Below are 11,116 nucleotides of genomic sequence, written 5' to 3'. Positions count from 1 at the left end.
CCTCTGGTGGACAGTTATTCATTGCCTTTCTTGTGTTAACAAGATCATGTTTGTTTCAGCAGCCTGTGCTTTTCCTTTCCCAAAGTCATGAGTTCATAGACATTAAAATATCTTCAGCTCTTTACTGAAGGAAATATCATCTTCCTTCAGGTTAGTTTATAGTAACCTCATCTTTTAGATGAAAAAGCAGGTAAAATCCTAGACCTTCTCAAAGTCTGAGCTTCATAGTGTTCAGGTGGAGAGCTGGTGTGGATTTTAACTGTTTTCCACCTAATCCTCCTTGTCTATGCAGGCAGAACATGACTGAGGGGTTACTTGTAGAGTTCATCCAATAATGCTGAAATAGACTTTGGCATTAGACTGATGATTCAATTTCAAGCCATTCTTGTCTAATTGGGGATCTTAGGTGTGGTACTTAAACTTTATACCCTAAAATTTCTTTTTCTTGTTTTAAAATATAAATTTATTTGTTTTAATTGGAGGCTAATTACTTTACAATATTGTATTGGTTTTGCTATACATCAACATGAATCTTCCATGGGTGTACATGTGTTCCCCATCCTGAACCCCCCTCCCACCTCCCTCCCTGTACCATCCCTCTGGGTCATCCCAGTGCACCAGCCCTGAGCATCCTGTATCATGCATTGAACCTGGACTGGCGATTCGTTTCACATATGATATTATACATGTTTCAATGCCATTCTCCCAAATCATCCCACCCTCTTCCTCTCCCACAGAGTCCAAAAGACTGTTCTAGACATCTGTGTCTCTTTTGCTGTCTCTCATACAGGGTTATTGTTACCATCTTTCTAAATTCTATATATATGCATTAGTATACTGTATTGGTGTTTTTCTTTCTGGCTTACTTCACTTTGTATAATAGGCTCCAGTTTCCTAAAATTTCTTATATGTAAAATGGGAACCATAGTAGAATGTAATGTTTAAAGTCATTTTGAAGGTTACATGAGATATTGATCTGAAAGTGAATGTCTAATAAATGTTAGCCACCTGCCACTTGCTCAGGTGTTTTATAGGGTAGGTCACTGTTGTGTTTTGACTTATTGATCACTACTCTGGAAAGGTTAAAAGTGCACTTATTACGGGGACTTCCTTGGTGTACAGTGGATAAGAATCTGCCTGCCAATGCAGGGGACATGTGTTTGATCCCTGGTCCAGGAAGATTCCACATGCTGTGGAGCAACTAAGCCTGTGTGCCACAAATGTTGAGCCTGTGTTTTAGAGCCTGGGTGCCACAACTACTGAGTCCATGAGCTCCTGAGAGCCCCTGTTGAAGCACTCACGCCTGGTGCCCGTGCTCAACGAAAGAAGCCACTGCAAGGAAGTCGTGCACTGCAAGGAAGAGTAACCCCCACTCGCCGCAACTAGAGAAGGCACACAACAAAGACCCAGCACAACAACAACAAAAAATAATTTTAAAAGTGCACTTATTACAGTCCTGGTCTGCATGCTCTTCAGATGGCTTAGATCTATCACGTCCTACCTGAATAGTTTATAGTGTTCTTCCTGGGTTGAATCCCCAGGCTTTCTCTCATCCAGTTCATCTAGGGCATAACTTTGAGAAGACCACTTCTCTGCCCAGAAATGTTCAATGGCATCTTGGAGCTAATCTTAATCAAGTCCAGATCTCTTAGCTTGGCACTCGAAGGCATTCCCCAGTTGGGCCTTGGATCTGCTCTTCCAGATTTAGTGTCTTCCCTCTGCTCTCACCAAACAAGGAGAGTCTCTTGCTTCTTTCTCCTAATACATAGCTGTGCCCCATCCCCTCACACCTGACTACTCACATGGTTCACTCTGTTTGAAATATACATCATCGTCTACTTCTATATCCCCAAGTTCTACCCACCCCTCAATGAAGCCCTCAGTCAACAATTGTTTCCTTCATGAAGATTTCTGTTATTTCTCCTGCTTGGAATCATCTCACTCCTCTAAGTATCCAGAACCTGATGTTGATGCTTCAATTATGCAGCAGTCTAACCATCTCATCCTGCGTCACCCTTTTCTCTTTTGCCTTCAATCTTTCCCAGCATCAGTGTCTGTTCCGGTGAGTTGACCGTTTGAATCAAGTGGCCAGAGTTTTGGAGCTTCAGCTTTATCATCAGTCCTTCCAACGAATATTCAGGGTTGACTGGTTGGATTGAGATGGGTAGATAGCATTACTGACTCAATGGATGTGAATTTGAGCAAACTGGGAGATAGTGGAGGACAGCCCATGGGGTCACAAAGAGTTGGATACGAAAATGTAGTGACTGAACAACAATGCAGCAGTCACAACCTACCTTTCTTGTTAAGATATAAACTTTATGAACATATTTCTTACCCATATTTTTATTTGCCATAGTACTTAGCCTGGTCGAATCAGTGCTTCCCAAATTATCTGCGAAAAGGAACCAGGTTTTAAAAAATTGCAATCTGTTGCAGACTAGAATGTTTTTAAGTAATAACAAAAATGAATTATTAGAGAAAAGAAATAAAAAACAGACTTACAAAATGCAAGCCTAAATATATTATTATTAGAATCACTAGACATAGAATTATCTTCTCAAAGTGCTATAAATGTATCTAAACACTCAGTTTCTGTACTTTTCTCATCTGCTACTAGTAAGAATTCATCAACTCTGTGAGATAAGTATATTGGTTTCTTCCCTGGCACAGAGCTCCTAAAACCCTTGTGATTTCCTAAGTAACAAGCACTAGGAGCATCTCCTATTCTAATATTTGGTCTTTGACCCTGGTTCCCAATACAAGGCTCCTAAAACCCTTATGATTTCCTGGGTGTTAGGAGATCTTTTGTTCTAATGAAGTGATTCTGAGTGAACTTCCTGGTTCCTGTATGGGGGCTGGTCACTGGAAATACCAAGCCTTGGTTAGAAGCTTGAAATTTTCACTCCCTCCCGAACCCTCTGTCAGTTCTCTGGAGAGGGGAGAAGGGCTGGAGATGGATTTGTTGATCAATCATACCTACATGATGAAGCCTCTATAAACCCCAAAATATGGGTTTGGGGAGCTTCCAGGTTGACAAACATTCACGTACTGGGAGGGTAACACACCCCAGCTTGGGTAACACACCCCAAGCTCCTGCATTCAGGACCCTCCCAGACCTTATCCTATGTATCTTTTGATCTGACTGTTGATTTGTAGCCTTTAATGTATCTTTTAACATATTGGTTAACATAAGTGTTCCCCTGAGTTCTGTAAGCTGCTCCAGCACGAGAACCTCAGATTTATAGCTATTGGCCATAAGCACAGGTGGTAACCTGGACATATAATTGGTGTCTGAAGTGGGAACAGTTTTATAGGACTAGGTCCTTAACCTGGGGAAACCTGTGCTGTCTCCAGGTAGATAGTGTCAGAACTGGTTTAAATTGTAGGACACCCGCTAGTGTTGCAGAGAATTCTTGGGTAGGGGAAAGTACCCACATATCTGGTGTCAGAAGTGTTGTGAGTGTGGTAGATATATGCAAGTAAAGGAAAATCATAGGAGAAAAACTTAATTTTTCAAACTCAGACTGGCACGGGTCCACAGACCGCACATTGAGAAGCATGACTGTACAGAACTGGTCTGTAAATAGGACTATTGTATAATTAAATCCATGGAACAGAGAATGTTTTATAGCAAATTTTCTCCTGTAATTTTCAATTATTGTCTCAGGTTTATTCTTTGAGAATATAGAATAATTAATTGTTAATAAACTATGATGAAATTTGCTCACACTGGCTTAATTACTTCTGAATGTTATATTGGTATGTTTAAACAAACAAATACAAGTATGAGTTTCTTTCTGAGAGAAAAAAGGTGGAGTGGTTAAACTGCTATATGTCAGATGTTCAGAGATATTCCCTATTGAAGAAAAAAAACACTTCTAGGCTTAGTGTTTTGTCTTAAATAATTTAATTTCAAGAAATATCTTTTAAATTCATAAATATACATCACACAGTTTCCATGGTTAGTCAGGAATTACACTGAAAGTTCATTAAATCACATCTAGGGAATTTAAGTGAACTCAAGTAAGTAAATTAAGTGCTGAGTTAATTAAGTTGTTAATTAGTTAATTAACTGTTATAGTTTTAAGTGATGCCATTAATAAACTGACATAAATTTCAGTTTTACTCTCCTATATTTAGAAGGTCTTCATAGAGCTGTAAAAGCTCGAGGGCCTAATTCTTTCCATAGAGTTTTGAACCAAATACTAACATATTTATAATAAGATTTTTATTATTTAGGATCGAAGACATTTTGAAACAATTTGTCTAATTGCCTTTTTTCTTTTGCAAATCAGAGGATACTCTCTTCATCTGCTTCATCTTAATGTAAAATAAAATATCTAAGGGAAAAAGCACAAAAATACTCACCGTGCACAACCAGTTTTACGTGTGCCACTACATTTCCTTTTGGTATTGTTTTTAGACATGAGGGTTTTGAAAAAGCAAATTTCAATTATTTGCTGTGAAACAAACCATCCTCAAACTTGATGGCTTAAAATGATAGTAAATCATTCATTTAGTCTACAGTTCTACAAATTGGAGAGGGCTGCATGAGGACAGCTCTTTGGTCCTGACTGGGACTGGATGATCCATTTCTAAAATGGCTCATTCACACAGCTGGCAACTTGGTGCTGGCTTTCAGCTGGGAGTTCAGCCAGGGCTGACTCCTGAGCCTTGGACCTTCTCCTCAAGATCCTCTCCACATGGTTGTTTGGGCTTAATCACAGCATGGCGGCAGACTTCTTAGAGTGAGTTATAAGAGGCCTACATGGAAGCCAAAAGGCTTCTTATGACCCAGCCTCAGAAATCACTTAGGGTCAGAACTTCCCTGGTGGTCCAGTGGCTAAGACTCTGTGCTCGCCATGAAGGGGGCACGGATTCAATCCCTGGTCAGGGAACTAGATGCTGCAGCTGAATTCACATGCCACAGCTAAAGATCCTACATGCTGCAACTAAGACCTGGTGCTGTCAAATAAATAAATAAAATTAAATATAAAAGATAAATCACAGGCTGTCACTTCTGCAGGATTATATTGGTCAGTTGGGACACCAAAGTCAGTCCAGATCCAAGGGGAAGGGAATGGCTCCCTCTCTCAGCGAGAAAAGTACCAAAGATATAAAGGAATAATTCAGTTCAATAAATTAAGAAGAATTTGTGAACTCATATAGTAGGCTCTGATACTGCAAAAGGTGGAGATTAAAATTTTTTTTCTCCATTAGGGATACCTGACAGGGAGCAGAACATTAAAATCAGTACCATAGGCAAATAATGTAGTAGATGATACACTGGATTTAGATAGAACATCTGAATTTCAGTTAAGGTTCTGTTGTAACTATCTAAGAGACTCTCAGTTCAGTTCAGTTTAGTTGCTCTGTCAAGTCCGACTCTTTGCGACCCCAGAGACTGCAGCGTGACAGGCTTCCCTGTCCATCACCAACTGCCAGAGCATACCCAACTCATGTCCATTGAGTCGGTGATGCCATCCAACCATCTCATCCTCTGTTGTCCCCTTCTCTCCTGCCCTCAATCTTTCCCAGCATCAGGGTCTTTTCCAATGAGTCAGCTCTTCTCATCAGGTGGCTAAAGTATTGGAGTTTCAGCTTCAACATCAGTCCTTCCAGTGATCACCCAGGACTGATCTCCAAGGGACTCTCAAGAGTCTTCTCCAACACCACAGTTCCAAAGCATCAGTTCTTCAGCTGTCTTTATAGTCCAACTCTCACATTCATACATGACTACTGGAAAAACCATAGCTTTGACTAGACAGACCTTTGTTGGCAAAATAATGTCTCTACTTTTTAATATGCTGTCTAGGTTAGTCATAACTTTCCTTTCAAGGAGCAAGCATCTTTTAATTTCGTGGCTGCAGTCACCATCTGCAGTGATTTTGGAGCCCCCCAAAATAAAGTCTGACACTGTTTCCACTGTTTCCCCATCTATTTGCTATGAAGTGATAGGACTGGATGCCATGATCTTCATTTTCTGAATGTTGAGCTTTAAGCCAACTTTTTCATTCTCCAATTTCACTTTCATCAAGAGGCACCTTAGTTCTTCACTTTCTTCCATAACGGTGGTGTCATCTGCATATCTGAGGTTATTGATATTTCTCCCAGCAATCTTTATTCCAGCTTGTGCTTCATCCAGCCCAGCATTGCTCATGATGTACTCTGCATATAAGTTAAATAAGCAGGGTGACAATATACAGCCTTGATGTACTTCTTTTCCGATTTGGAACCAGTCTGTTGTTCCATGTCCGGTTCTAACTGTTGCTTCCTGACCTGCATACAGATTTCTCAAGAGGCAAGTCGGTGGTTTGGTATTCCCATCTCTTTAACAATTTCCCACAGTTGTGATCCACGCAGTCAAAGGGTTTGGCATAGTCAATAAAGCAGAAATAGTTGTTTTTCTGGAACTCTCTTGACTTTTCAATGATCCAGAAGATTTGGCAATTTGATCCCTGGTTCCTCTATCTTTTCTAAAACCAGCTTGAACATCTGGAAGTTCATGGTTCATGTATTGCTGAAGCCTGGCTTGGAGAATTTTGAGCATTACTTTGCTACAGTGTGAGATGAGTGTAATTGTGCAGTAGTTTGAGCATTCTTTGGCATTGCCTTTCTTTGGGATTGGAATGAAAACTGACCTTTTCCAGTCCCATGGTCACTGCTGAGTTTTCCCAAGTTGCTGGCATATTGAGTGCAGCACTTTCACAGCATCATCGTTTAGGATTTGAAACAGCTCAACTGGAATTCCATCACCTCCACTAGCTTTGTTCATAGTGATTCTTCCTAAAGCCCACTTGACTTCACATTCCAGGGTGTCTGGCTCTAAGTGAGTGATCATACATCATGATTATCTGGGTCGTGATGATATTTTTTATACAGTTCTTCTGTGTATTCTTACCACCTCTTCTTAACATCTTTTGCTTCTGTTAGGTCCATACCATTTCTGTCCTTTATTGAGCCCATCTTTGCATGAAATCTTCCCTTGGTATCTCTAATTTTTTTGACGAGATCTCCAGTCTTTCCCATTCTGTTATTTTCCTCTATTTCTTTGCACTGATCACTGAAGAAGGCTTTCTTATCTCTCCTTGCAATTCTTTGGAACTCTGCATTCAGATGCTTTTATCTTTCCTTTTCTCCTTTCCTTTTAGCTTCTCTTCTTTTCACAGCTATTTGTAAGGCCTCCTCAGACAGCCATTTTGCCTTTTTGCATTTCTTTTTCTTGGGGATGGTCTTGATCCCTGTCTCCTGTACAATGTCACAAACCTCCATCCATAGTTCATCAGGCACTCTGTCTATCAGATCTAGTCCCTTAAATCTATTTCTCACTTCCATTGTATAATTATAAAGGATTTGATTTAGGTCATACCTGAACGGTCTAGTAGTTTCTGATATTTAAAAGGAAGATAATAATATCTGACCTATTGGTGTACATCACAGAGCAACTGAGAATTTCAAATAGGTTACTATATAGAAAAGTGTATTTTAGATAAAAGAACAAATTATATCTATTTGGCTGGGCATTCTTACTGCCAGAATACACCCCATTGGATTTTCTTTCTCATATGCATCTGTTGTTAATTAGTCTATACCGCATTTTATTTATTTGTATATATCAGTAACCCAGAGACATTGAATTACTGTCTTCGTTAGGAATCGTGATGGCATGACTTCAGGCAATCATTTGGAGGATAGAATTATACATTAGGAGGATAGAATTCCTACAACCAGGAGTGTAGGAGAAAGGGCACTCCCCATTGTTGGAAGCTTGGACTTTGAGATGGGCAGAGTTGGGGAGGTATAGGCACCTTACCTAATTTTGAAATAGTACCTGTGAAAGAGTAGTGCCAGATTGACTGGAGGTTGATTGAGTTTCTGCATCAGGCCATAAATCTGGAAGCATGAGTCCTGGTTGCTAAGTGGTTGGAATCGGTGGTAATCATGGCTGTGGCCCCACAGAGGAAGCCAAAATGATCTCAGCTGATCCTAATGAGGTCTTGCCATCAGTGAGCCCAACAATTGGTATCTGAGAAGTAAGCATTAGAGAGAAGAGTAAAGGAGTTCAATTCTGTTCAGTCGTTCAGTCGTGTCCGACTCTTTGCGACCCCATGGACTGCAGTATGCCAGGCTTTCCTTCTATCACCAACTCTCTGAGCTTGCTCAAATTCATTGTCCATCAAGTCGGTGATGCCATCCAACCATCTCATTTCTGTCATCCCCTTCTCCTCCTGCCTTCATTCTTTCCCAGCATAGGGTCTTTTCCAACGTCAGTTCTTCACTTCAGGTGGCCAAAGTATTGGAGCTTCAGCTTCAGCATCAGTCCTTCCAATGAATTTTCAGGGTTGATTTCCTTTAGGATTGACTGGTTTTGCCTCCTTGCAGTCCAAGGGACTCTCAAGAGTCTTCTCCAACACCACAGTTTAAATCATCAGCCCTTTGGTGCTCAGCTGTGTTTGTGGTCCAACTCTCACATCCATACATGACTACTGGAAAAACCATAGGTTTGACTAGACAGACCTTTGTTGACAAAGTAACCTTTCTGCTTTTGAATATGCTATCTAGTTTGGTCATAGCTTTTCTTCCAAGGAGCAAGCGTCTTTTAATTTCATGGCTGCAGTCACCATCTGCAGTGATTTTGGAGCCCAAGGAAATAAAGAGTAGAAGAAGGAATTGACTAAATCTAGCCTAAAGATTTATGGTTGGAGATGCTTAATGAACAGGACTTCGATGTCCCTCAAGAGAGCAAAACATTCCTGTGTCTTTATCCTGAATGCAAAACAAAGTGGAGTATCTGCCCAGCCACTGGGAAGGTATGGGCCTTGTGGGTTGGGTCTTGTTCAAGTGTTAACTTAACAAAAGTAAGAAAGCCATAGACCTTTTTCTAAAATCTCTTCAGGCCTTTCTTTGACACTTAATCAGTGCTGTACATCCCGTTTCCCTTACTGAAAGTGAAATTCTGTAGGGCAGGCCGACCTATTAGCAAAGGAGGCTTAGTTAATGTTTGGTAAATTGTATTTCTGTGTGAGTCTAAGATATGTTATAGCAAATGTTAGATTGGATACTGAGGAAAAGAGAGCTTATTGCATACTTGTCATAGATACTGGCTTCCTTGAAGAGTGGGCAAAAGAAAGTGGAGACAAACCATTTTGGGTAGTGAGTCAACTACTTTTGCTGCTTGCCTAGTGCATCCAGGATTCTCAGGTGCAACTGAGTGGCAAAAATTGGTAAGATGGGCTTGACTGAGACTTCTAAAAACTCACAAGTTCAGAGTTGAATGTGCACAATGTGTACTTTGTAGAAGTGGAATTCTGCTCCTGGAAGAAACATCTATGTAAGCTTGAGATAGCACCAGGGACTTGTAGGGCAGAAATGGGGATAAAGAGTGAATAAAACAAATATTCCACATGGTGATAAACGTGTAGTTGTAGAAGTGGAAGAGCATTATTTTCTAAGACAAGAAATCAATAGATGTGAAACATTATACAGAAATTTTCTTTTATCTAGTCAGTCAGGAGATAAGTTATTTATCAAATATTCAGGTTCTTAGAATATCCTGCTAGGATTATACTTTATGGGAAACACTGTTGATTATTCAATATCCATTCTTTCTTTATTCTTCAGTAACAGAACTCAAAATTGTTGAATCTGGCCATGTGCCTAGCCATGAGATGACATTTTCAGATTTTGTTGCAGATACCAAGTATTCAGAGGTCACAAAGTGGGGCTTTCCAATAATTTTTCTGAAAGGGCAGAGTTGGCTGTGAAGCATAGCCTTTGTGTCACTCCGTTATTTCTTTTCTTCCTGCCTAGAATGCTGACATGATGGTTGGAGTTGCAGCAGTCGTCTTGGGACCATGAGGCAAACCTGTGGCTGAAAGTTAAAAAGTATATTATTAGAACAGAAAGAAAGCGTTTGTGTTTTAGATGATCATGGAACTCCCATTCTAGTCCCAGACTATCCACCTCTGAAAAAAGTCTCTCTTGTCTCAACCAGTAGTATTTTTGGTTTCTGTTGGTTATAGTAGCCAAGGGAAATTCTTTCTTTAGGGTATTTAATACAATAAAATTATCTCAACACTATAGAGAGAATAAATTTATTTTATTATCTTTTTAGCCTCTTCTTATTCCTGAAACAATTAAAGCTATATTATAAGGATCCTTAAAATACAAGATAGCATAAGCTAAAAATGTCAACCCCACTCCAAAAGTGGAAATATCAAAAAAGTTTTTCTGAGTGTACTTTTATCCCCCTTCATTTTTTATGATTTATATCAGGATCTTTGAATGCCTTATAGCTATCATTATGGAGATCATATGTTGGAAATTCTGGCTAATAGAGAGTCCTATTTAGTTGAATTCCACTACAGAGAGCTCAAAGTAGTATAAGGGAAACTGCTCTAATTGGACATCATTTGTTCAACTTAGCAGGTAACTACAGAGTAACTCTCCATTTCTTTGTAAAACATATGGAGTCATGCCCTCTATAGCTTGTTGAGTAGCACCCAGTCCTGTAATCAGTTGTGTTTCTTCTGAAATTTCTCTGTACCAATTGCACCTATTATAGTAATCACATACTTTATTTCAATGTATGGTTTGGTATCTGATAAAAGGGAAAGAAAATAGTTGTTTCTATGAAAACTAAGTTAAATGTTTGAAAGGACTATAAAGATAAATTTTCCATGAGTTTTTTGCATTGGATTGGGTATGAAGAAGTCCATTGTAATTGGAGAAAAGAAAATCTGTCAAAGAATTTCCAGTTTGCTTTGAAAGAATCTTTAAAAAGTATTGCATTTAAGTGTGGTGTGAAAAAAAAATCCATGGGGAGCTCCAAAAGAAGGGACTCAGAATAAAAAAGATAGACCGATATCCAAAATTGATTCAGTTCAGTTCAGTCGCTCAGTTGTGTCCAACTCTTTGCGACCCCATGAATTGCAGCACGTCAGGCCTCCCTGTCCATCACCAACTCCCGGAGCTTGCTCAAACTCACATCCATCGAGTCAGTGATGCCATCCAGCCGTCTCATCCTCGGTCATCCCCTTCTCCTCCTGCCCCCAATCCCTCCCAGCATCAGAGTCTTTTCCAATGAGTCAACTCTTCTCATGAGGTGGCCAAA

Source organism: Budorcas taxicolor, chromosome 8 (genome assembly GCF_023091745.1).
Source record: "Budorcas taxicolor isolate Tak-1 chromosome 8, Takin1.1, whole genome shotgun sequence".
Taxonomy (NCBI): Eukaryota; Metazoa; Chordata; class Mammalia; order Artiodactyla; family Bovidae; genus Budorcas; species Budorcas taxicolor.
This window is presented reverse-complemented; position numbering follows the sequence as displayed.